Consider the following 27,538-nt stretch of genomic DNA (forward strand, 5'->3'; position numbering starts at 1 on the left):
GGTTTTCACCATACTGCCGGAGGCGCAGTTTTTCGCACGATGGCTGCCTCCCATAATAACGGCCTCAATGACGTCAGTGTGAGTCGAACCTGATCAAACTTGATCAATCGAACCTGATCAATAATAACCGCTCCAGATTCGGCCTGTTTCGTTTCTCGTGAGAAGTTGCTTCCAGTCTTTAAGCATGTACAGATATAATGAAACGCCAAATAATGTACTCGGTCTTTTTGTACATTTCTTTATTTATTTATTTATTTATTTATTTATTTATTTATTTATTTATTTATTTATTTATTTATCACATAAACGAAGGAGTAATTAGCCTATTCCCGCGAAAAATGTGGCTCTAAAGGACCCCGTACCAGTTTAACCTGTTATAGAGTTAGCCTTTAGTGTACATTTGAACTGTGCGCCCAGCGCTCGATCAGTACACTAGCGCTTTTTCGTTCCACTGTGGTCGGAATGTGACGGCCAAGTATCGAACCCGCGACCTCAGTAGCAGAACGAAGCAGCCACTTCAGCAACGCAGAGAGCAAATCCACTTGGTGCAGCTGTGTCGGGCGGAGACAAAAGTGGACTTCCCCGCGGTGAGCCGACCTCAAAACAAACACGGTCGTATTTCCCAGTGCGACCCTGCTGACGAAGCCACATGCGGGAACCGCGGTCGCAGCGACAGCGCAGCCTAGCGTGACAGGTCGTCGTACTCGCGGCGACGTGACCGAGGCCACCACGTGCGCAGACCGGGGCTCGCTCGACCCGAGAGCGCATTTTGAGCGCGATATACACGCGCAGCTATACGATGCCACAACCGTCGCTATAGGGGCGACGCGAACTGTCCTCCCCATCAATGCGCTCGTATTCACACACACAGAAGCGGGTGGAAATATATCCAGATGCTTGCTCCACTCAAAATAGAGGCTGAACAAAAAATACAAACACGACAAAGCCGTAAAAGAAGGTAAAGCTAGACTGAAGAAGAACTGAAGTTCAGCTCAGCGTTATACACGGAAGTGCTACGGAATAATAATAATAATATCTGGGGTTTAACGTCCCAAAACCACGATATGATTATGAGAGACGCCGTAGTGGAGGGCTCCGGAAATTTCGACCACCTGGGGTTCTTTAACGTGCACTTAAATCTAAGTACACGGGCCTCAAACATTTTCGCCTCCATCGAAAATGCAGCCGCCGCGGCCGGGATTCGATCCCGCGACATTCGGGTCAGCAGTCGAAGTGCTACGGAACATTTTCTTAACGAAACGTGGACAAGTGCATTTTATTCAACATCAACAGGAAGATTGATCAATATTGTAATTCCAGCAATATGAATCCGTCTTTTCTCTCATACATTGTCGTCTAATGGGTGCAAAAAAATTAGCATACTGTAGACCTGGTGTTCCCTGCGAGGTAAAATAAGAAAAATTAAAAAGATAGTTGTGAACAGTGCTCGCACGTGTATCATTAAAGATGGTTAATGAATGAAAATGTATTATATTTAGTGTTTGAAGAAGAGTTAATCCAGTTATACGATCTGGAAACATATAGAGTCCAACTGATCTTTCGTGCAGTTTGAAGACTGAATGAAGATATGAGCGATCGGTACGGCAGTATGATAGCTCAAATAAGTTAGGCAAGTATTGGCGGTATTTACATAGTAAAGAACATGCTCTCGCTAATTTATTATAGAGTGCCTCAATGTACTGCCTCCAACCATGGCATTCCTCAGGCTGAAGCGCTGTAAGGTTGTGTAAGGAACACGTTGTCTTCAGTTGGGGGTTTTTCATGGAGAGCGAAAGAAAAGGTCCTTTCTTTTTCTTTCTATATTTTATCCCATAAGTAATTTGGCAGTGAACCAATCTTCTGAGGCTTATGCAGGGCGTTTTTATTTATTTTTTAGGCTATAAATACTTTTTTTTAAATAAAAATGCTTTTGACAGTCAGGCACCTTCTGTCTTCTTCACAGACGAACTTTATGTCAAGGCGGAAATACGCCACGCCGCCGCAACTATAGTTACACTGAAATAATTATTTAACATAAACTTCACAACTTTTTTAATTATCAACTGACGGCAGTTGTTTATTTGGGAAAGTTGTACAGCGTCCCAATGTTATGGCATACCGTTTTCTAGAAATAGAAAAATTGCACGTAACTTGACATACTCATCACCGAATTTCAATTGTGATATTGAAGAAAAAGACTGAAAAGAAGAAGAATGAATAGAACAGGGCCGGTATAACATTATTATGTACCGTTTCGTTTTTATTCCTAATTTGTCATTACCACTCCCTGATTGATCGAAAATGTTCGGGCCACGCCCATTCTCCCTGTCATTCTCCCCGTCACAAAAAAGTGACGTCAGAATGACGAGTACACCGACATTACGTATGAATCATGCCGAACAAAGTTGAAGATGTTCGACAGTGCCGACGAATGCCCCCGTTCCGAAACGGAGTAGAAAATGACGGCATATTCCCTTCATAGAGGAAAAAAAATGCAGTGGCTTAGCTCGGCTATGCCAGGATATAGACCTTTTTTTCGTGGGAGCCGCCATATTGCCTAGCGGGCGGCGCCGTCTCTGGTCTGGCAACCCACTGGCATGTGCGAAGCTCCGCGTTTGTATGGAAGGTATGCGTGCGGCTGCAGCTGGCTGCAGTTGCAGTCGGTTTTTTTTCGCTCTGGCGCGCTGAAATTTGTATGAAGAGATGCGACCTACGTAGGAAATGAGCCTGTGAGACGTCTTGAAAAGGTTTGACCCGTTGAGGGTCGATGATGATAATATACGGCGGCGCGAACGTGTCATAAGTGGTCGATGTCATATATTTCGGCACTGTCTGTTGGAAAACCACCCATTTGGACTCGTTCTAGTAGGGCAAGCAAGTTCCCTCACTCTTAGGGTATACAATGAATTTTTTCTTGGACTGTAATCTTTTAGTTTGTTTTTTTCATTCACGGTGTGTTTATGTTGTCGCACCGACTACCGCTCGTACATGCGGTCGTGCGTGAGCATGCAGTCTCTATTTCATGGCGCGGCATCTGTTCGTTGTTCACAAACAGGTACCTATCTTGTATCTCAACTTTTAAGTGACCGCTTATTGCTCGCTCGTTTATTGCCCACCGGTGTGGACGAAGTTAGAGCTGTTTACAGGGAAGTGCTGGTACATAAAAACGATGCTGATGTTGACATGCCGGCGCGCTTTTTCTTCTTTTTTCTCTTAAGAGTCGTGATATTTGATCGGATTTCGGCGGCGATAAGATGAAGATGGTTAGAGAGTTTCTTACGCCGGTGAGGCACGAAGCGCGCCAGGGCTCGAGCCTTTGATCGGCGTCGGAGGTGATTCGCGTTGGTTTTTTCATATAACTTCGTATACCAGATGTACTGTTCTTGCGAAATTCTTGCTGTCGTTCGCAAAGCTAAGCAGCAAAATTGGCAGTCCAAGAAACACTAGATAAGCGTACCAACGTGGTTTTTGTATCGCGCTTAGAAGAGAATTAACTATGTTGTATATCATAGCGCAACTTGTCTGACACGGTTCTTGACCACGTAAAAATTTGTCTTCCTGGGGTAGTTGTTCTACACACGAAGCAACATAATTCTTTTTTTTTACTATTCGGCTTTCATATCGCGCATCGTATACGATACACATCGCTGCCTTACGGAAGTTGTAACCTCACGATAAAGATCTCGCCACGTCCTTTTGATGCAGAGTTCATTGAACGTTCGAGTTTTAGAAGGCTGGTACGGAGCAATAATTAAATGTATGATGCCGGTTGCACCGCTGCGAAGTGAGGGATTTCTCGTCCGTACTAATACCGGTATACATCAACTACAGCGATCACCTTGTTGAGCCGAGCTACAAACACATCATATTAAAATATAATAATAAAACGAAGCGAAAACAACTCGGGTGTCTACTCGAGTGGTGCTTAGATGTTTTGCACTTTATCGGACAGGGCCGTACTTGGCCGCTTGTGGTTCGCAAATCTGGCCATATCCGATTGACATTTCACCGCGTGGAACATTGGGAATTCCGGATATATTACGGCACTTGCCGATTTAGAACCTGTAACGTAACACAAACGATGTACTACCTTGAAGAGTTTGCAACCGCACGCTCTCCGCGTTTGGTGACGCACGTCGCATACTTATTGAGGCAGCAGTTTCCTTTTTTCAGTAGTTGTTAGAACAACCAAAACGGCCCAGTGGTTTCCTGTTGATCTTTCGCTGGCTGATATCGCAATAAAAGAGGACAAAATCCGCAGGTCGACCTAAAACACGCAAAATTGTTCGACAACGCCACTCATCCAAGCACCAGCCCGCACACTCCGCGCCGTCGCGCACAAGCCAGAAAGGAGGAAAGCGCTGGTTGCCAGTCCGGTCCTCCTCGCCCGATGCAACGGTGTATACGTAGCGTTAGCAAAGGTTCACCTGATTATTCTTAGCTTTCCAGGTTGTCTAGGATTAGCTTGATTGTCATGCTTACTGCTGCTCCAAAGACACACACACGGTATACGTATTATGTGGGACATGCATATTTATTTTTGCTCGACGTCAGGTTGCTTCTCTATTGCCACTAAGACGGCTCGGTGGTCAGTGAAGTAACACGCTGCCGTCTCTATGGCCCCAACACAGTAACCGCTAATTGCCAGGCAACTACTTCGGGATCCGATGACATAAGCTTCTCGGCTCTTCTGCGCCGTCGAGCAGCATTTGCGCTCTCCTTCTCCATGGCGTTACCCACCTGCAAACGCTAGAGTCACTGTATATGCTACTTTAGGTAGCAGAGTTGCGCATAGGTCTGGCTGGCAACCGCAGCTATGCGGCGAAGCTTCACTCTCTTTTTTGCAGGCGACATGCCTACCGTGTCGCCGACTGACATGTTTGGCGTGTCGAAGACCGGTGATTAACTTGACTGTCGATGACAAGGATCAATCCAGTTCACTGCGGCGTCGGCGTCAAAAAATACAAAAATTGGCCCGAGCGTCAGCTTCTCCGCAACGCATGGTTGCTCGCGGCGTTTGGAAGACAGATGCGCTACTCTGCTACCTAAAGGTAGCATATACAGTGACTCTAGCAAACGCCAGTCAGAGGCGCTATCAAGCGGCCCCGGCGCAGTGTCAGACGGCGATGCACAGCGAAGGCGAACAGCTGCGCGCGCGCTGACGCCACTATGTCTACGACGTCACTCCTCTCGAATGCGGCGCAGACCAGCAGCGGTGAGCCGCGCACGGTGGTGTCGGAGAGCGCGTGAGATGCCAGCTCTGGTGACCCAGCTGTGTGACATCACTGATCCTCGCGCATGAGCAGCACGGCTCATGACGCTCCACGCGAAATCGGCTCCGGCTAGGCAAGTGTAGCTAACGCTACAAAAAAGAAACGGCTCGACAGCCGTAAAAGAAGAATCATGGCAAAATATGAGTTTATGCAAATTCCTTCTCGTCGAGCGTAAGAACAATAGGCGGACAGCCATGTTCTATTCCGTTTGGAAAGTCTATTCTGAAACATGTTTGTCACGCGATGCTCTCCATATGAACGCGACGGGGCACGTTTTCGCGGCTTTCGTCGCATCCCGCGACTACCAACTACGGAGTACTATCTGCGGATACGGAATAAAAACAAAACGGAATCATTTCATGTCATCGCATCCCAGGACACAGTAATCACCGAATTAGCTCAATATTGCTGTCAGAGAAGTAGCGAGTGTACACTGAACACATAAAAGTCTGGCCCTTTCGGTTAATGAAAATGCACACAACGATGGCCCACCGGAAAAATGCTTGGTGGGCGCACGAGAGCATCTATTCTACCAGCAGATTTTGCGCATGGCCGTAAGTTGGAAAGAGATACAAAAAAAAAGGCACATACCTCTTCGTAGCTCTTAAAGAGATGAGAACTGCTTATAGAACAGGAGTATATGTTGCCCACGCACGTTGCTGGAAATAGCATCGTCAGCGTAATACCACACGTGTGTCGAGTCAGCGCCGAGTCCCTGGCGTTATAGTGCCCGCGTGTAAAGCACCGCGCGAAATGAGAAGCACTCGACATCGTGCGGTATCAGGGAATGCAGAGTGCGTCCCGGGTCACAATCGTACGCCAGACGGGACACGCGCGGAGGCGCGGCGCACGCAACACAGCGCAGCAGCAGCTGCAACAGCGTCGCACGTTCACGAGCGCCAGCGGCGTGGTCGCCGCCCGATATACATAGATGGAGAATTGCTTGCCTCTACATGAATGTACTTGCTGAGCACTGTAATCACACAATTGCTCATGTTGCGCTCGCCACAGAGAGACAGACGGACAGAACGTAAATATCTAAACGATCGCTCTGTAGGCCCATTTGGTGAAGTGGGTTAAGTATGGGATCACTATATGGAAGCTACACACGCGAAGCCCAATACCGAGTTAAGCGTCTACTTGACGTAGTGGTCGAACCTAGAACCTATCTATTAGGTAACGCTTAGCAGAACAACAAAGGACGTCATTCCCACAGTGGCTGGGATCTTTTTTAGTATCATCAGGTTTCTGGTATCACAAAGTGTGTGTGTGTGTGCGTGTTTGTTTGACAATACAAATTTTTAATAAAAACTTATAACAGTAAGGCACCTGTCCTCTTCGCGCACGAACTCTTCGTCGAGGCGGAAGTACCTTGCCGTTGCTAAAGTTACTTTGAAAAGACTAATTTAGAAGTACTGGTTCATGAACTTTATCATCATCCACTTGAAGATTTGCATATATAGGAAAGTTGCAGGGCATCGCAATTCATGGCATAATCATTTCTAAGAAATAAAAAATGGCAGGTAATTTGAAATATTAATTATATTTCAAATTCAAATAGGGCGTACCGTTCTAAGAAAAAGAAACTCTTCAGCAAAAAAAAAGCGGCAGCCACGGGGAAATGCCACACGGGACCAGAAGCAGCATTTGACGCAACGTATAGGCATTCCCCCCCCCCCTTTTTTCCGCCAATGAAGCAACACGACGGTGGGGGCAAGGGTGACAGTGTGATGAAGGACGGAGATGAAAAATACTTCATTGGTCCGAAAAGAAAAGAAAAAATGCCTACGCTGCGTCAAATGCTGCGTCCGGTCCCGTACCACATTCGCACGTAACGTGACGGTCGTTTCTTCGTCGAAGATTTTTTTTTTTTTTTAACGATACGCCCATACAATCACTTAACGCCCATCGCAGTCACCGACAGCCTGTTCAATCGACCTCTGTGAGCGGAGCAGCCTTTCATAATTCGCTCAACTTACATTTGAGGGCACTAAAATCGCCGAGCGTTAGGCGGCCGTCACGTGGTACTTTTTTAAATCTCTCGCACCTTAAAAAAAGGCTGAGAAAAAGTGAAACAGGGCAGTTATATTAGCATAGGTGAAGAAATGCATTTCATCTGTGAAGTTCTTGATCGCGGAAGCCAAGTAGATTTAATTTATCTAGATCTCAAGAAAGCATTCCATACGGTAAGTCACAGGAAGTTATTACTGAAGTGCTGGGCACTTGCAAGGTTATACAATGGATCGAATCTTTTCTGACAAATCACCGACAGTTTTTCAGCGTTAAAGGAATCAAATTTATAACAAGTGAAGTTGCCTCCGTTGTGCCGCAGGGTTCTGTGCTGGGACCCTTGCTCTTCCTAGTACACATCAGTGATCTCGTTGCAAAATCACCGGTTCAAGCCAAATTATTTGCAGATGGTGGCATTATTTTTATTGAAGTGACCTCCACAGCCGACCAACTAAAGCTTAACTCATATTTAGATCAAATACATCAGTGGTGTAGGAAATGGCAAATGTAACAGAACTTGAAAAAAAAAAAAACCATGTACATGACAGTATCGCACAAAGACGCTCCACGACAGTTTAACTACTCCCTGCCAGGTACCCTGCTAACTAGAGTGACCGAATGCAAGTATTTGGGCGTAACTTTGACCTCAAACATGAGCTGGGCGAGTCACATAGACAACATAGTAGGCAAGGGCAATCATAGGTTAAGATTCATTCGACGGACTTTCAAGCAAGCATCCGCAGTGTAAACTTACCGTCTACAAAATGCTAGTTCGTCCTATAATGTAATATGCTTGCGAAGTGCGGGATCCGTACGACAAAAAAAAAATGCAAAAAATATTAGAAAGTACAGCGGCGAGCTTTGCGCTTTACTTACTCTAAGTATCGAAGACAAGACTCGGTGTCCCAGCTTTATGGAAAAGCAAACGTTCCTTTACTTCAATTGCAAAGAAAACAAAAAAAAGGCTATGTCTCCTTTATAAGATTATGAATCTCAAGGTGATCGTAAATAAGGAACGCTACATAACCGAAGTAACGTCGCGTGTAGTGAGAAATAAACATTCAAAATACGTGAAAGAAGTAAGATTTTCTAAGGATTGTTTTAATATTTTTTTTTCTTTTAGCGAACTTCGAGAGAACGGAACAAACTTCCGGAGGGCTGGTTATTGCGAGCAGTTTCGCTCTCGCCTCCAGCAAGCCAGAGGTACTTTATTATGTGCTGCAAGCTGACAACCAAGTGTTATGAACTGCTCTTAATATTGCTTGTACATAACTAGCCAATTCTCTGATGTGCGTTCATAGGTGTACACGATGTAATATGTTGTACTCAATCCTATCCTGGCCCTTTCGAGGGCTGATAGTATGTTTAAATGAAAAAAAATCTGATGCTTCTGAACAAGCGCTACAACGTTTGTATTGAACTTTTTTCGCTAGAGTTACAATTTTTAAAAAAATCATTAAACAATCTTTGTTAATTATCGAGCTCGGCGGATTGGAAGAAATATCACGACGTGCTCTACATGGCTCAGAACAGCACTGACGCGAAGCGCCTATGTTTTAAGTGCGGAGCACATTACGGGCCCGGCCTGTCGTATGCTGTCATCGCATGCTGTCGTAGCTCGGCGTAACGCAGGCAAAACCACGAATAGCATAGCCATCTGCAGCATATTGAGCGCGCGCTCGCACCAAGGAGAAGGCCTCTTCCTCTTGTTTTTCGAGCGCATTGATGACGATAAGTGCGGAGCCCTTTAGGGGCCGAGGCTGTCGTATGCTGTCGTCGCTTGGCGTAACGCAGGCAAAACCACGTATAAAAATAGAAAAAGAAGAGGAAGCAAGCGAGAAATAGAGATAAGGAGGGGAAAAATAGGCAGAAAAATAGAAAGAGCAAGAAAGGAATAGATAGAGAAAAAAAAAGAAATAAAGAGAGAGAGAGAGAGACAGGAAAAACGGAAAAATAGAAAAAGAAAGTGAGGAGGAAAGAAAGAAAGAAGGCTGCCCAGCTGCGCACTTCCTTCAGGCTTGGCACCCCTATTGCGAAGCTGCCTCAATTTTTTCGTCCTTTTTTTTTAATAATTGGCGCACCTTAGCTGAAAGACCCTGTATAAGAACATTTAGACACAACGCAGCATTGTTCTAGACATAGTTTTTCTACAAGTCCTTCTTGTACGCAATGCACGGTAAATGTTCAGTAGAGCGTGGAACGTCAATGCGTCCTGCAGGAACTTTTGGGCTGCATATTTGAAAACGGTGCTACCATTTCACGATTTATACGAAGTGGATGTGTTGAAGCACGTAGTAGTTTAAATGCTTCCATTGCAACATGTGCCGTCAGTTATTTCAGCATGCAACTAGTGAACATTAGTTCACTAGTAAACACAACTTCAAGTTCGCTGGAACGAGTAATTACGTCTAACAATTAAAGAACCCCAGTTTCGCCGCAAGGGCAAAGCAATGCATACGACAGCAACAAATTGTAATGTTATACGAGGTAAGGCTAGCAGCTCGCTCCTCTAGCATCCGACCTGGCGTACTCAACAGAACGCTGGCGTATAAGGACGCTAACGTAAGAAAATTAACACGGCCCCTGCAGCGAGCGAAAGGACCTTCGTGCCGTCTGTCGCTTCACATCGGCGAGAGCACAGCACGCGTACAAACAAACGTATGAGCCGACCGCTGAGAGGCGACCGGCCGCTCCAAGTACGCAGTTCCTGCAGAAACCACGCCTCGCACCCCCCACGGGCATTTCGTGCGACGGAAGGCAGGTGGCGCGTTTTCTCTCCGCGTGAACCGCGAACGTCGGCTGCTCTCGACCGCTTTCACTCGCACGTAGAAAACACGAAGCGCGGGCGACGTTATCGCCCTTGAAGTTTATACGGAACCTCACGGCGACGGCAAGAATGCGCCAGTCTTAGTAGCTTGGTCGTGGCTGAAACAACCAACAGACGCTTCGTGTGGTGCGAAACAATCATTAAAAACGAAGTGGTACAGTTTAGATAAATGAGACCAAAGGCATGCTGTCCTCAGTCGTCTTGGATTATTGACACACTTATTAAGTGCGATTAGTTAATCGACTACGTTTAATTATGCATTTCTTCTTCAAATATTTGTTTTATGAGATAAGTCGTATTGGAAAAGTTGCAGGGCGTGCTCAGAAATACCTAAGAGCTTGTCTCGTTGAAGTTATATTTTACTTCATTTTTTTTTCGCCTTTGAGGAAAAAACAGGATATATTTTAAAAAGAATGACGTCAGCTCGTGCCTTCACGTCTAGATTACAGCACTTTCCATCGTGTCTCGAAAGGGCGATGTAGAAAAAAGAAAAATAAAAACCATTGGCACGGCGTTCAGACTACCTCTCATCCGCATTGTTGCGAAAATCGAAATCCTTCACGGACCTAAATGATAAGCCATCGCTAAACATGGATGCAAATGAGATGCAAACGAACTCTTAGGCTTTCGACATTCCAGCGGGTGCAGATCTATCGAAACAGGATTGAGTGCGCTGCATTCAAGATGCGCAAGAGCGCGGTGACGCAGCTTTCTTTTTATATATTTTCTATGGGATTTCTTCAGAGCCCAGAAAAAAAAAAAGCCATGCAAAATATAACGTGAAGGAAACAACCTTGCTAGAAACTTGATCAAGTCCTCCAACTACTCAAATTTATGCCCCAAGATAAACATTTAAGAGGTTTCATTTCTAAATGCACCACTACTTTGCTAACTAACGACACTTCAAGAATAATCAGAGTTATTCAAGACAACTACGAACAACATGTCGCGAGTCTACTTTTATCATTCCTTTTTTTTTCTGACCTATTGGCGGTATCGCGTCCTTGTCTAACAGTTTTCGTGGGGCGATCTTAAAGATAGCGCCGCCACGGTGGTCTAGTGGTTATGGCGCTCGACTGCTGACCCGCAGGTCGCGGGATCGAATCCCAGCCGCGGCGGCTGCATTTTCGATAGAGGCAAAAATGTTTGAGGCCCGTGTACTTAGACTTAGGTGCCGGTTAAAGATCCCCAGGTGGTCGAAATTTCCGGAGCCATCCACTACGGCGTCTCTCATAATCGTATCGTGGTTTTGGGACGTTAAACCCCAGATATTATTATTATTATTAAGATAGCGCAGTGTAAACAAAATGCGGCAGAAACCACGCGGTTGTGGTATCCGCACGATGGCACGGTGCCATCGTGCGGGGTATCGGTGGTTTCGTGCGCTAGGAGTGGTATTGGTGGTATCGATTGTACCGCCGTGCGGTGGTATAGCGTATACGACGGCCACAAAGGGGAGTGTTCGGAGGCATTCACCGTTCGAGATGGTGTCGTTGAGACGCTGCGCTTCTGGTCGCAGACGCTACACCGGGTTCCCAACTGGTCCTCGAGAAAGCACTGGTTGCCTGGGCATGGCGGTAGGGAAGGCACCACCCATAACACATAGTGCAACATGGTGCCACAAATAACGACTTCCCAAAGCACGCTAAGTGCATCCTTGGATAGCAACCGAGAATGGCTCTTTAAATATATATTTTCTTTTCAAAATATACCACTCTATTTTAGGGTTGCTTTTTTTTTTGTCCTAGTTGAGTGAAACACACAGCACCAAATACAGTGAACATGCTACAGCATGTAAAACAACTACAGAAGTATTCGCTGACGTAGTTCCCCCAAAATGTTTAATGATTAAGAAAGCTAAAGGATGACGGCACTCTCAAAATGTATTCACTAGACGACCCGTATTTTTGCAGCAGAGCAGTAATCTAAAAATGCCCAGTAATCTACAAAGTAATCTAAATTGTCCATCTTCCGGCAGTAAATTGAGTGGGGCGACCTTACAGGACTTGAAACTTCCGAACTCAGGATTTTTCTGCACAATTGAAGCCCATACGTATGCCTCTGAACCGGCAGAAAAGGGTATCGCAGCGGTTTTCAGATGTATGAAATGCGCAGATACAGAAAGTATAAACAGCACGTCCGCCGGGAAGGCAGCTCGGTAAACCCAGAAGCAGCGTAGACATATGCAAAACAGGAAATGAGAACCGGTCGCGAGAGCCAGCTAGCGAGGCACAGCCCCGGATTCCATCGGCGCCTCATTCGCATGCGCGCAGACGACGGCGGCATCAGTCGAGCGCGCCAAACGCTGCGCTACTGGATCCAGGCAGTGCGTCGGCGCGCGGAATTCATGAACAATGTCAAAAGAGCGTTTTACAGCTGCCGGTCTGGCATTCGGAAAAACGGGCGGTGCAGCGACGACGAGGAAGACGAGCGCCAGACGCGGAGAGAAGCCCCGTTCCCTCTCTCTCCCAATGCGACAGGGCCGCAGCGTTGGGAGAACGCGTGTAGTGCGCGGTACGAAAAACAATTAAGGTTGCGCAAAAGCCAAGCAATTATCTTCCTTTTTTCGGAGAAGCCTTATCTCAATGTTGACACATTCTAACCTCACCTCGCTGATATCGACAGCAGAAGGCGAGCAGCAAAGGAACTGCAGGTGCTGCGTTCGACTTGCCTCGCTCACGACGGCGTGCGTGCGTGCGTGCGTGCGTGCGTGCGCGCTTGTGTGTGTGTGTGTGTGTGTGTGTGTGTGTGTGTGTGTGTGTGTGTGTGTGTGTGTGTGTGTGTGTGTGTGCGCGCGCGCGCGCGCGCGCGCGTGCGTGTGTGTGCGCGTGTGTGTGCGCGTGTGTGTGCGCGTGTGTGTGTGCGTGTGTGTGCGCGTGTGCGTACGTGTGCGTGCGTTCGTGTGTTACAACAAAAAACATAAAAAGGAAGACAGAAGTAAGCATAACAATAGATAAATAAAGGACACAATAACTTCACAATTAAAGAGTGACAGTGCAATTAATGGTAACATAATGGAATGATGGTACAATGCAATAACATGAGACTGACCTGCAGAACTATTAGAGTGAACACAACAAAAACGTGGTCCATTTCAAAAGTAGCGAAGAATCTGACATATCAGACAAAAATTAAAGAGATGGTTTGTCAGCTAATATGCCAGGTACGGTCGTTTAGGTACGTTAGTAGAGCCGTTTGAAATGAAGCTAATTCCTCAATATTGGCAATGGATTGCAGAAGGGCCTTCCACTCATTAACTAATAATGCAAGAGGTGGGTGTAAATGTTTTTAGTCCAATAAAATAATGTAAAAACCTTGTGTTCATTGTCAGTATGGGCGGATATGCGTGGCACTGAATGAAAGAATTTGTGAGAAAATGAACCACTACTAAAATAAATAGTATAAAAAAACATTAATCGCGAATATTTTCTCCGTGTTACGAGATGTTGGCAGCCGCCTGTGGTCACCTCCTCTCGTTTCCCTCCTATGGCTGGCAGCATAACAGCAAACTCGGCCCCAAGAAACCAAAAAGGAAAGTTTGCATTTACGAAAAAAAATAAAAAGTTTACAAACGTGCCGCGAAGAAAGTGAGCACACCTCGTTTGCGAGGAACCAACTTTTGGAGCGTATTCATTCGAGCCAAACTCCCTACGGGCATATAACTGCTCGCACGATAGAGCTCGCGAACAGTTTCGCGGCTTACCGCAGGCTGGCACGAATCGCGCAAGGGCGTCATCAAAAGGAAGTATAAAGCCACAAAATTACACAACTGTATGCGGCAGAACTTTACACAACGCCGCGGTGAGGCCGTTTTTACTGCGTTTCCGGAGACAACCTATCGTACGTGCGAAGCCAAAACGGGCACGACGCAATCGTTTTCCTCTGCGATGGTGCGGCCAATTCTGCATTAGCGGTTACCAAAACATCACGTTACTGAGATAGGCATATGTCCAAAACACCGTGTTTTGAAAATGCAAGATAAATCAGGCAGTAACCTTGACGCAAGATGGAAAATAAAGAAAACTGATACTGTGATATATAAGCACATAAGAGAATTTGATTGATTGATCGATTGATTGATTGATTGATTGATTGATTGATTGATTGATTGATTGATTGATTGATTGATTGATTGATTGATTGATTGATTGATTGATTGATGTCCGACAGCAACACAGTTATCAGAGATTGGCGCTCGGTAACGTGCGCCCGAAATACGGTACACAGTCGACAACCCCTTTCGTGTTCCACTCGCATCAGACTTGGAATCGAATCCATGTCCTCGTTATGTCATTACACTCGTGACACAACTCCAACGTAACTACCGATAAGATTTACGAGTGCACCTTTTAAAACAGCCACAGTAAGTTCACGCCATCCTATATCTACGATATCTTATCAGGTATGAAAAAAAAAAAAAGGAAGCGAAGGAGTTTATCAAACTGGCACGTTATCTTGTAGATATGCGCCGCGAGATTCGCATGCGTCCCTCTGCGTCGCCTAATCACAGAGAGGAGTGGCGTTGAACAAGACAAGGGGCAGAGACGCACGTGTGGCGCTCGAGTTTCTTGCGCAACCTTTGGGGCAAGCACAGGCAAGACTTTCCTCCCCCATTTTCGCCCCGAGGAGCGCGCACTGACGACTTTCCGAGGGCGTCGGTCGACGCGCCTGCAATCTAATCGCCAGGTGCTTGCAATAAGGAATGGCCATCATGTGAAACAGCCTCGCCTGCGCGATGACCTTGGCCTTGCGGACCTGTGCAAGAAGTTAGAAACCATCCCTGGCCTCATTCCTGGGAGGGAAAGGAGATGCCTCTCTTCACAGTGACGCCAAGTATAGCGTCAAAGATTAACAAAAACGAAGGCGGCGGCCACGGCGATGCCGGTGGAGCGTCTTTCGCGATCGGACAGGAGCCTTGGCAAGGATTGCGCGTTAACACACATTCATTAACGAGAGCTAAATTAAGCAACAGCACAGCCGCGCTCCCGCATTTCGCCTCATCAGAACCCGGCCGGGAATTGAATACACAAGTGCCACGATACACCGCATTCGGGTACGCAGCAGTGGCTTGTTCTTCCTGCTGCTGTTTAATAACACTGAATTTTTAAAAAGTTACACCTGGCAGACAACGCAATTGTAGTCCTCTGGCTGTCTTGCTCGAAGAGAAATGGAAATGCATGATAGAATTACTCGACAAATTTTCACTCATTGATTTGCCTAACTTATTACATTTGCAAATCGTGAGTTATCGAGGTGAGGCCATGGACTCGAAATGAATTCTCAGGATAGGAGAAATTCATTTTCAAAGTTTGACACGTCGGGGCTCGTTATTTTTCTGCTTGAATGTAGAAAATTTGCCTTTGGGAAGTGTACCAAAGGTTCATTTTCACTGATGTTTTACGGCGCATATTTTTGAGGCCGAAGCCAATCCACAATTCGTTGCAAGTGGACGCTATTGGGAATGTATGGCCTGCGAACTTAGGCTAGCTTGGGCCACAGGTACCTTTGACGAGGCTCACTTTGAGCCGCTAACCGGCTGCTCGAGGCAGAATTCCACTGCGTAGACACTCGGCGGTCACGTGACGCAGAAGGCGAATTTCGCTACGTGTGGAGTGTGGACGTTCAGAACGATGGTTGCCGCCGCGAGGTGTGGCTCTCCGCTGTATGCATTCAGGAGCGTAACTCGCCGGGTTGCCGTCACTAAAAAAACACGCCTCGCTAATTTCCCCGGCTGCAATTCGGACATTACAAAACGCGCCATAAAGTGTTTAGCTAAACAATGAATAAATTAGTCTTCGCTTGTGAATTAGTCGAGCTCAAACACCAAAACTGTGGTATGTGTCGGAGGCAATCTTTCAAAAATTCCACATGGACTAAAGAATTTAAAAAGAAAACATCACTGTTATGAAAGTAAAAGCTCAAACTCAATTAAGAAAGGCTTAGGGAGGAAAGGAAAACACAAGCTTATCATCGAACAGCGTTTTGGTAAAATAAGATGTGGAATAATAACACAACATGATTATTGCCAACACATTTTTAAAAATCTACAGTGCATTTAGCTAACGCAAAGTAGAGCACAGGTCTGACGAGCTCTGACGAGACAGTTATTAGACCTATGCTCTGACGAGACAGTTATTAAACCACACTGACGTTCTCAGTCGATTGCATTGTTGCTTCCTATTGCTTATCCTCTTTCGATAGCCTTAGGAGGCTTCGTCGCTGTCAGCGACATTATTGTCGACGCTGAAGCATTTTATACACTTCATTTACATTTGATTTACTTGCGTGCACTTACAACTTTCATTCACATGTGAGTCACTTTTAATTCACCCTTTAGATTCTCGTTATTTAACATGAATTCACATTTTATTCACCTTAAAAACATGATTGCTTGAAAATGAAAATGAGTTTGTGGTGTCGTGACTTCTTTCTTGTGCCCGTGTTTGCACACCCGGTCTTCTTAGAATGAATACCCACCAACTAGCTCAGCTCTCTGTTATTCTAAGCTTCATTCACCTTATACACTGATTATCACTTCCAATCACCTGACGACAGCGCCTTGTCCTGTCGTCTTTCTCCAGTAGTGTTATTGCGCTAAAAGGATGTTACGCATACGCACCAACTATCCCATAAACGCATTGCGCTTGGCGTACCTTTACAACATTAAGTGCTCCCCACATTTCCAGTATTTGAGGGGCATCTGTACGTGGCGCCATCTCTCGGCGGCAGCAACGGCGTCCTGCCATAGATGAATGGGAAATAGGTGGAAAAAAAAATCATATTTCACGAAAAAAGCTACTTACCAAAAAGGACTACCGGGTATATGCAGCAGAGACCCACTGGAACATTTCGGTAAAATCGCAGTATTGCACTACAAAGCGTGTGGCTTCCCAGGAGAACTGAACACAGCCCATTAGAAACACATGGGGACCCATTGTAAAATATCAAACACTGCGGGAAGAAACGCAGTTTGTAGTGCGACACTGTAATTTTACAACAATGTTCAAACAAGTCTCTGCTGTATAGAACTAGGAGTTCTTTTTGGTAACCGCCTATTTCCCATTCAGTTACGGCAGGCCACCGTTGTTACCGACGAGGGATGGCGCCACGTACACGTCCCGAAATCCTGGTCATGATCGTCGAAGCACCTCATCCAGTGTTGCATTAAAATGAATCGGCCCCCTTTTGGTGCCACTCGTATTCGCCTTAAAAAGAGCTTTGTGGCAAAGACCGCTGTTCTGTGACTTGACCAAATCGATCATGATGGCATTACCGTCCTGACACATTGTTAAGCTCCTGTTGGCTAATAATATTCCACGCACCAAATTTACAATCAATTATCTTAAGCCACATGTCGCCCCTGTGTAGCTTAAGCGGGGCAACATTATATTATACGTAAATTAACATTCTATCGTTAATTGTCTTTTTTTCAGGCAGCCCGTTTTGAAGACTGCCAGACAAAGCTGCGCGGAATGTCAACATGATCTAGTAGCCCGTTAGAAACTGACGCTTTTAAACCCGCTAAAAAACGCGGAACAGCATGGTATGAAGGCCAGACGCAAATGGCGACACCTGAACTCAAATTAAATTTGCCGAGTTGCCTTTCATGATGCACTGCTTGTGCAGGAAGTAAAAATACCAGCAAAATACTGTAACAGTAAATATTTTTCATTAAGGATTGCAAGAGGCCTACTTGCCCGAAGAACTCAGTCTGCTTGGCATTTGCCGGGAATCAAGCAGAACGCGAGCTTCTTGCGTAACTATGAATAGAAGCATGCCAGACGCTACTCATAGCTGCTGGCACGAGACTCACGTGTGAAAGAAACTTAGGCCATCTCATGCGCCAGCTCGGCCGAGTGTGCGATACACGATGGACTGACTCACTGTACACAACAAGAAATAAAGAAGAAAAAAAATAACAAACGCGCGCATACATGCAGCACTGTGTGCGCCTGCCTTTCTTTCGTTGTGTTTGTTTGATTGTGCGTGTGTGTCCGAGCAGGGAAGCGGCGGAGGGAGTAAAACCACGACGCTGTGCACGATGTGAATATGAGGAGACAAAGAACTCCGAGAGGCTTCATAGAGTTAGGTTATGGCCAGTGACAGAGCGGCCTGGACAGGCGATGGGGGTTCGTGGACACGCGAGATGGCATACAGGAACAGAGCTCAACTGCCGCCGTCGTGGCGCCAGATGTGGAACACGACCCGGAGTCGGTCCCACGTCGCTGCCAGCGTGTGAAGGCTGAGGCGACGCCGAGGGCGTTCAGTTGCAGCGCTCGGGGAGGTAACATGAACTGCAGTGGCCACCGTGAGACGGACGCTATTCATTTTGAAGGCATTCCAAGCAACGCCTATAGATTGAGCGTTTTTCAGTGCGCGCCGTTGGGACGTCTATAATAAATCGAGCAGTATATTTGTCTAATGCCTTGCTAAAACGTGTACTTGTACCGTGATCTGGCAAGATGTTAGACTAATATAAGCAATTCACGCTGTTATGAGGTAAAAGTTTCTCCTAAGTGGAATGCCCACGCGAAAACACACTCGCGACTGCGTGAGGCAGCTTGGGAAAGTTGTTCTGATCCACTGATTTTGTAAACAACACGAAGCAATAAGCTAAAGAAACAAAGAGTGTCCTTCTTTGTACCATCTGTAGTTTTCCTAAACCCGCGCAATGATTAGCAAGTGCATCATTCAGTGAACATTAACAATGCTTGAAGATATGCAAAGGGCATCTTATATGCGTTTATGCAGAGCTGGTGCCATTGTCTTTTTTTCTGTGTTTTTTTAACACGAAAGTGTTTTATGTCGGGGTCCACCAAGGTTTTCATGACGTATTTCCATCAAAGAAAAAAAACTGTAAAAAAAATATTGCAGTGGCTTAGCTCGGCTATGCCAGGATAACGTAGCGTTAGCAAAGGTTCAACTGATTGTTCTTAGCTTTCCTGATTGTCTAAGATTCACTTGATTATCATGCTTACTGCTGCTCCAATGACACACACAAGGTAACATATTATGTGGCACATGTATATTTATTTTGCCAGGCAACTACTTCGGGATCCGATTAAGCTTCTCCGCTCTTCTGCGCCGTTGAACGGCATTTGCGCTCTCCTTCTCCATGGCTAAACCACACTGGCAAACGCCAGTCAGAGGCGCTATCAAGCGGCTCCAGCGCAGTGTCAGACGGCGACTGCACAGCGAAGGCGAATAGCTGCGCGCGCGCCGGCGCCAGTACGTCTACCTCGGCTACGACGTCACTCCTCTGGAAAACGCAAACCGGCGGCAGCGAGTCGTGCGCGGCAACGGCGGAGTGCGCGGGAAGTGCCGGCTCTGGTGCGCCAGCTGTGTGACATCACTGATCCTCGCGCATGCGCAGCACGGCTCTTGAGGAGCCACGCGAAACTGGCTCGGCTAGGCCAGTGTAGCTAACGCTACAAAAGGTCCGTTGACAGGAGCCGAACCCATGACCTCTCGGTCCGCGAGGACGGCTGGCGGGCGTTTAGCCCACTGAGCTAACGCCAAACACATAACGGAGGTTACATGAACGCGCCTTTCATCTTTCACACTTTCCTCTCACAGTGCTCTTGCATGGATGGATTGATGGATGCTATGAGCGTCCCCTTTATAACGGGGTGGTGACATGTGTGCCACCAGGCTCGAGAAAAAAAAAACGCGCCGTTAATTGCTGCGACCGTCCCATTCGGCGCGTTTCGAATAGAAGTGTAATTTCGTTTAACACACCGCGAGGTGGCGGCTTTAGCCCAAGCCTCGCTCATAGCATCCATCCATATCGAAAAAATAGCTCTCCGACGCTCGCCTGGCTGTCGCACCGCGTTCCCAGCTCGCCCTGTGAGAATTATCGGCCAGGCTAGAGGGAAGACATGACGCGTGTAGCGTTTCTCTTCGCGTTTCACAACGCTTTGGAGGAGTGCATATCGAGTACCAATGTTTATTATGTGCTTGTTGATGCCATATTTGCGCGGGATTCACCCATAAGCGGTGGCCACGTATATGCTAAGAACTTCAGCTACCGCAAGGGTTAAATCATGATCACGGGCGACGCATTGCTGCATTAAAATTTCTTTATCTGCTTTATCATGACAACATTAACATCAACAAACACGATTACTTGAAACAACCATACCAGCGCTCCGCCAGAACAAACCACGACAGGAGTATCAGGCCTTTCAACTCCCGTTGCAACACATTTAAGTATTCCTACTTTCCATCAGTCATAGAAATATGGAATAACCCGCGACGTGACATGGTGTCCTCAGGTTCTCTCGAATCATTCACTACCAATCTTGAAAAGTTTTTGGATCAATAAGTTGCAGCGTTGTAGAATAATGACGCTACTTTTCACGGAATGTACGTTTTTGATTTGTATGCCACTCTATGTTTTAATTCTCAGATCTGTGTCTAATGTGTACTCTTCCCTGTTGGCCTGTGGTGTTTTTATTCTCTTTTATTTCTAGGTTGTATAGTTGCAATCTGTAATTGTTTAGAGTAGTCTGTACTGTTCTTTTTTATTTTATTTTTTCCTTTTTATTTTGTTTATTATTTTTTGTTCTTTGGTCTAATGTGTAGATGTCAATCTGCATTCTTTTTTTCCACTCCTGTAAGAGCCTGTTAAGGCTTACGGTATCAATAAAATAAAAAATAATAAATGGGCGTTAGTCGTCGGTACGGAGATGTGCCACAAGGCGTCAACGTGAGTGTGTCCACATCAGGCGGTGCTACATATGCCAAACAATAATAGACATTATACAAGCTCTGATATACCAATGCACTAAAGCAATCAACTACTTCTGTGGTGACACGTTTCACTTACGTGTTATACCGATTCCTGTGACAGAGGGATCAACCATCCTCTTCTCTCTCTTTTTTTTCAGCGCGAATTTATATAGATGATAAAGGTTACGACTGGAATCGAGAGGTAAGCACGCCGAGCACACGGCCTCGCTTTCCCGCATGCCTCGTGGCTGCATATGGTTCGTGCCAGTCGTCATCAGCACTCACCAATGGCACTCGACGATGAATCCCACGGACGCCACCGCAAGCCAGTTATTGCAGCGTCGCGTTTTCGACGGATAAGCATCGCACAAACGACTCGCGAGCGCGGGAAGAATCGAGAGCCTTCGGAGCAGCGCGGCACGGTTTGGCCAGCTGCGCACGAGACAAAAAGACACAGCCGCCAGACTCGACCGTGGCGATTCGCAAGGCCCAGCCAAGCTCGACATATGCGGGCAAGAAGTAAAAATAACAGTTCGCGCGGCCATTTCACAAAAGCTGCGAAATGTGCCGAAACAAAGCGCAGCTTAGACGACAGCAAGGAAGAACTTTGTGTTTTTCATTCGTCTAAGTACGATTCGGCCAGTGTAGCAGCATGCGCATGCTAAGGCGGTCGCCTTCCTAAATTTATTTATTTATTTATTTATTTATTTATTTATTTATTTATTTATTTATTTATTTATTTATTTGTTTATTTATTTATTTACAGATACTGCAATCACCATTTGGTGATTTTAGCAGGGTGGTACATCAAGTTAGTTATGAACAATTGGCAAGTACAATGACATATAGTATATATATACATGTTATACAATGAATACAGGGAGAAAAAAAATACTTCAACGGGCAAAAACATACAATAAAAAATACAAGAATACATTTAACAATCATGTACAGTAGTATGTACTACGATTCAACTGATTACTGCACTTTCTAATTTCGATGAAAACAATGCCAATGAGGGTGCTGAAACAATTGCATTAGTTAATTTATTCCACTCGACTATGGCACGAGGAAAGGATGAATACTTAAAGGCCAACTCCGGCGATTTTTCGAGGTCGATGGATCTCAGTGAAATTCGCTGGGTACGTTCCTTTGCACGTTTCCGTCATTTATGCCAAATTACAGGCTTGAGACATGCGCAGATTGTTTGCAAATGAGTTTTAAAGATTGTCTGCAAACGCCCTCCTGGCTTCCCACAATTATTGGCAACATTGCGTCTGTGACGTCAGTATTGGCAAGGCGGCGGAGGTGACGCAGCCGAAGGCACCGCTAACTTCGGCGCTTAGGCTGCTACAGCGAGCGTCTGCTGTGCGCAAGGCGACAGACAGCGTTGGTTTGGCCGGCGCTTCGCTGGTCGTCCCGGCTGTCACAGTTTTCATACTCCGCGCCGGCGTGACCGGCATGCCTTGCACGACTTCCGGTTCGTTCGTAACAACGTCTACGTCATACGTAGACAGTACACTCGGTTGGGTTTCGGTTTCGGTGTTGCGCTTTTTTGCTTATTTAAAATTCTTCTCCAATTTGCCGAGTATTTCTGCTATCGGGCCCGTAACAGGAGCGTCTCAGCAACATAAAAGCACCATTACTTTGACATGGCCAAAAAATCGCCGGAGTTGGCCTTTAAAGCAATTATTGCGTGTGGGAAAGTGGGTTATGGTGAGGTCATGTCAAAGGCAAAGTGCCTTATCGGACCATGTACCTCGGCAAAAGATAGCAGATGGACGTCCCCCCTTATTTGTAAAAGGTATACTCTCAAAAACTTCCGCGAACGACTTTAGGATTAAAAAAAAAAAAAAGATGGCTAAACTCCAGCCATTCTGTCGGGACGCCAGAAAGCAGGTATCAGGCAAGAATTGATGCAGGTACAGTTAAAACTACCTAACGAAACCCGATTTTACGTAGTTCCTGATGTAACGAAGAAATTTCCACTGCCCTGCAGATACCCACATGGTTCAATGTTGTCATCAACCCGAATTAGCAAAACCAACTTGGCACCAAAACCGATTTAACGACGTCTTTCCTTAAATCAATGAGTAAAAAAAAAAGAAGCCATGATTGTTATACAAAAACGAAACCACCGCTAAATCGGTCGGAATCAAATGCGGTGCATTTAAGAAACCTATATTCTATACCGACTGTTGGGAGTAGAATTTTTTTATTTATTTAATAGGGCACTTAGGGCCTAAAACAACTTTTCTCGTATTAAAAAGCCCCACTCTTGCCGCGAGAAGATGCTTGGTAAGCGAGAAAACGCGTAAAAAAAATGGAAATACGGGTGGCGACGCCGCCATTGAGCTTCCCGCACCAATTCGATGTGACGTCACAGATTTTGACGGCGTTTGCTAAGGCCCACAGAATTACTTATTGGTAAGCATTTGTGTTCCAAGAGGGCTGGAGACTTATCAAAGCAAGTTTCAGGAAATTTGATTGAGCCAATATAAGAGACAGTAAATCCGTGACCTGACGCTAACCTTCCGGGCGCGAAATTTCAAAAATAAAATTGACCTTTGATCATGTCCTAATAATGAACCTATGATTGCGAAATTATCAAAATAAAAGTTCGCAAAAAATCATTTATCAGTCTAAACTGATTTAATATTTCACTCCAGTGTCCCTTTAAGCTTTTACAACAACACAATACCGCCGTTAGTTGGCGCTCAGAGATGCCTACAATTGCCTGCGCGTGATGATTAGATCGGTACTCTTAGAGTTAAGACAATTTATTCTATTTAACCAATCACCTAAAAACTTACTGACTGGTCGCAATATGTACAATAGGTTTGCTTCGCGTAACGTAACAGCTTTTTTTTTTTTTATCTGCCGCGAATACCCTACAAGATTTTCTAACACGGAAAAATATGACGTATATCGATTCAGCGCGTTTTAGTCCTTAATGGACCAAGTGCAGTTTCCAACTAACTGCGATATCGTTCATTATTATTATTCCGTCTTTCTCATTTTTTTACAGTCTCTACCTTGTCCCGCCATTTCAAAACCTTTAAATTGTATCTGAACATATGCTTTATTATTCTGTATGTCATCTGTCTGTAAGTATGGTTTCATAGTGTTTCTTTCTCTATTTCAGGACCTATTTACATATGTTATGCTATTTTATATGACATCGCTCACTCATTATTTATTGGTGTTTCACGTTTTCCTCACACAGGAAAAAGAGCATTACGTGAATAGTCCTTGAAATAGCTATTCATACAATGCTCCTTTTTTTCTTTTTCCTGTTTTTTTTTTTTTACTCTATGATCTGCGTATACGTACGCATAACCAATGTGACACAACAAAGTCATCGAGGCTGTTTCTGAGGGATAAAGATCGAAAATTGATTTAATATTATTAACTACCGAGTTACGAAGTTTTTTTTTTGTTTTTTAACTGTTCGATTTTCCGAAATATTCAGTCCAGAAATGGCCTAAATACCAAAGTTTCCAGCGGGAGGTGCGCTTGCTCCAGATTTAAATCTACGGGGCGCGCCTTGAGACCGCACGAATATTCAAAGCAGAAATCACTCACCGAGATGAGGGAACAACACTGATCAACCCGGGCCAACAGAAAACTGAAAATAAATAAACAAATAAGTAAACAGAACTGTGGTCTGCGTAAAAGTAAAAAAAAAAACTAAACTATAGTAACAAGAAAATGGCCCTGAAATGCGAAAAATGGCACAATCATGCACAAGACAAAATGTTTACCGGGTAAATTAGCCAGCACTCGCGAGACATTTACTGATTAGCGCTGGTTTCCGTGGTGTGTGCCATCGCCGTGGTGATTCTTTTTCTTTCTGAATGTTGTCGCGAGTTAAGCGTGCATGAACGCCGGTCGGTGAGGCAACTTCCTTAACAAAGACGGGACAGTAATGAACCAACTAGCCCGCCAATGTATTCCTGCGATAGCCGACGGTGCGTATATGCATGATCCAATTTTGTAGATATGGGCCAATGTGACTTGATAGCAGCATCAGCATGGTGAATTTTCTCTTGCTCTTCTAAAAGAACATTCTTCCATAGGTCCAATCAATTTTTTACCGGAATAAATCGCCACTCAATGCTTTGCGAATATACTGCGACCCAAACACCTTAAAAAAGGTGCAGGAAAAAGAAGGAGACGACAGGAGAGAGAGCAGCTTTCCTATCGTCTCGTTTTTTCTGCACCTTCTTTTTTAAGTTTATTGTGTCGTCCAGTACTTTTACAAATTTCAGAATGAACCAACTAGCTCACAGAAAACAGAAAGTAATTCATTGCCCCCATATATATACATATATATATATATATATATATATATATATATATATATATATATATATATATATATATATATATATATATATATATATATATGTCACTCATCCACTGTTTTTATGGCAGCCTATGAGCTGCTTGTGCTTCAAACATAGCAACAATATATTCCGAAACTATGGACGCTGTTCCATATATATCTGACGCCATCATGAACTCCTTATAATATCGACAGGTATGGGTCTAAATTAATCGAGAACAAGGGAACGCAGATCGTTTGTTCGGTCCCCAAATGTAGGAACCAAGGCCAACCTAAAGTTCATGCCTTTTTTTTTTTTTTTTTTTTGTAGCTAAGTAGCGAGGACCTTTGCAGTGGCACCGACGCATACGGGCGCTGAATTTTAGGCTATAGAAGCTGCTTTCGCCCCCCATGTTCTTCCTCACGTGCGCCGACCCTGCTGACAACAAATTGCACTGTCATTCTAACAACGTGTTCCAGATGCGGGGTGATGACTGCCCCGAGATCGGCCATGAAACGTGCACTTCGCTGACCACCGCTCACACAAAAATCGGTCCTCGGTCTCAGCAGCCCAATGCTTCCGGTCTATCTTTAAGCGCCGCCTGTCGCGACGTAGAAGCTACCGTTGACGAGCTGAAGTTCAACGCATGCGAGCTAGGAAAATAGATGGCAGACGACGCAAGAATGAGGAAGCATGGCGGAGGAGAGCCGGCAAAGAAAGTGAACACATCCAGGGGCCAACCCCGAGCTGCACTGCAAACAGCAGCGCTTCCATTCAAGCGCAGACGCGGCCTCAGAGCGCATGAACAGCACGTTCCGCGAGCCGCTGCCCCTCTCAACTGATCTTTTCCTTGAATGCTAGAAGCAAAAGCACGCGAGAAGCGCGTTACTGCTATCGCAACATTTCGCAGCGCCAAGGTTTACTATAATTAGATTACGCGACGACTGCAGGGGGCACGGATGCCTAGATTTGCACATGGTCGCCAAAAATAAAGCAGAAAACGGACGAAAGAAATATGCGCGAGCAACGAGAGCTTTTTGGATCTCGGGCCGAACCCGCCGGTGGTGCACAATGAAAAAATATACCGACATTTCGCTACGGCTAAAACTGGTGCGTGATCCAAGATCGTTTAAGATGAGAAGCAACACTATCTATGCACATGAGCATATCGGATCGGTCTGTGCTGGCAACGATTACAAACAAAAAAAGCACTCTTAACTCCTCTTACCCCTGTCAGCACAAGGTACTTCGTTCTACTGGCGTCAACCTCTGCCGGCTGGATGGTGCGTTTACTTAACGCGATACGTTTATTTTCAAGCGCTTCCAAAAAACCGGTTGGAGACTGCTGCCATGCGTAAACCTGCAACGCCGCGTGGTCGAGACGCAATACGCAAATGAGGCGCGCGCACCGGAGAGAATTCGCGGCGAGACAAGCGCCGTTGAATCTGAAAACCTAGCGGGGCGCATCTTCGCGCGTGAAAGCGATTCCCGACGGTAAACCCTCGAAAGGATCGATCGAAAAAACTGTTAACTACAGCACAACAACAAGCCGAAAACGGATGCTGCAGTTGCATGCATGACAAGCGAACATACGCGAACGGCTACTCAGTCGGTTTAGGTTAGGGCGTGAAATGCGTACACCACGTTGAAGCAAATGCGAAAGTTGAAAAAATGCGCGTGTGTCGACGGTCACGACAGTCGACGGTCAAAAGTTGAGAGGAAAACTGACACCTTAATTTACACTGGTCGTGCGAATTAAATTACCGCGTGGAAGCTTTGCTTTCGCTTGAAAAGTGAAAGCAACGATGGACATGTAATGTGCTGCAAAAACAAGAAAAAGTAAAATCTAAGCGCGCGGAATTTAACTACGTCTAAGATGCCGCACAAAATGGTTTCGCAGTGCTTCATCGATTATTTGTAATTAATCCTGCGCGCCAACCACAGACAGTCGTCACACTATCAAGTAACCTTATTGTTTTTTGCATTTTTCTTCTACTTTCACGATACCGGGAAAGTTCACATTTCCTCGAGCGCCGCCTCGATCCCACTCTGCAAATGCCGGCTGATCATTCACAAGGAATACATGCAACAGGAGTCCCAAGAACCAACTCTGAAATACTCACCGGAATAACACAGTGGCTAGCGGCGACTCTGAATGACAAATTATCCTATACCAGACTCAAGACACATCGTTACATTCATTAGCCGAGTGCTCTGCGAGCGCAAGACAACAAAAGCACATGACGTTGTGCGATTGGTTCCGTTCGTCACGTGACTTTCACAATAATACTGGCCACCCAGCGGTTTTCTTCGAAACTACGCAAATAAGCCGAAAGCAAATCTTTGAAAATACGTTACTTTTTTATTTA

The 27,538-nt window shown here is 45.5% G+C and overlaps 2 long non-coding RNA genes across 2 annotated transcripts; one reads left to right on the forward strand and one right to left on the reverse strand.

Moving 5' to 3' along the window:
- Positions 1–1,266: 1,266 nt before the first annotated feature.
- On the reverse strand, positions 1,267–27,425 carry LOC119379324 (uncharacterized). Its single transcript, XR_005181143.1, has 3 exons — positions 27,293–27,425; positions 24,427–24,469; positions 1,267–1,400 (listed from the first exon to the last, which is right to left on the reverse strand). It is a non-coding gene; the product is annotated as an uncharacterized LOC119379324 (long non-coding RNA).
- On the forward strand, positions 20,447–24,389 carry LOC119379325 (uncharacterized). Its single transcript, XR_005181144.2, has 3 exons — positions 20,447–20,475; positions 21,000–21,043; positions 23,870–24,389. It is a non-coding gene; the product is annotated as an uncharacterized LOC119379325 (long non-coding RNA).
- Positions 27,426–27,538: the final 113 nt, after the last annotated feature.

This window comes from Rhipicephalus sanguineus, chromosome 1 (assembly GCF_013339695.2).
Source record: "Rhipicephalus sanguineus isolate Rsan-2018 chromosome 1, BIME_Rsan_1.4, whole genome shotgun sequence".
NCBI classification, from domain to species: Eukaryota; Metazoa; Arthropoda; class Arachnida; order Ixodida; family Ixodidae; genus Rhipicephalus; species Rhipicephalus sanguineus.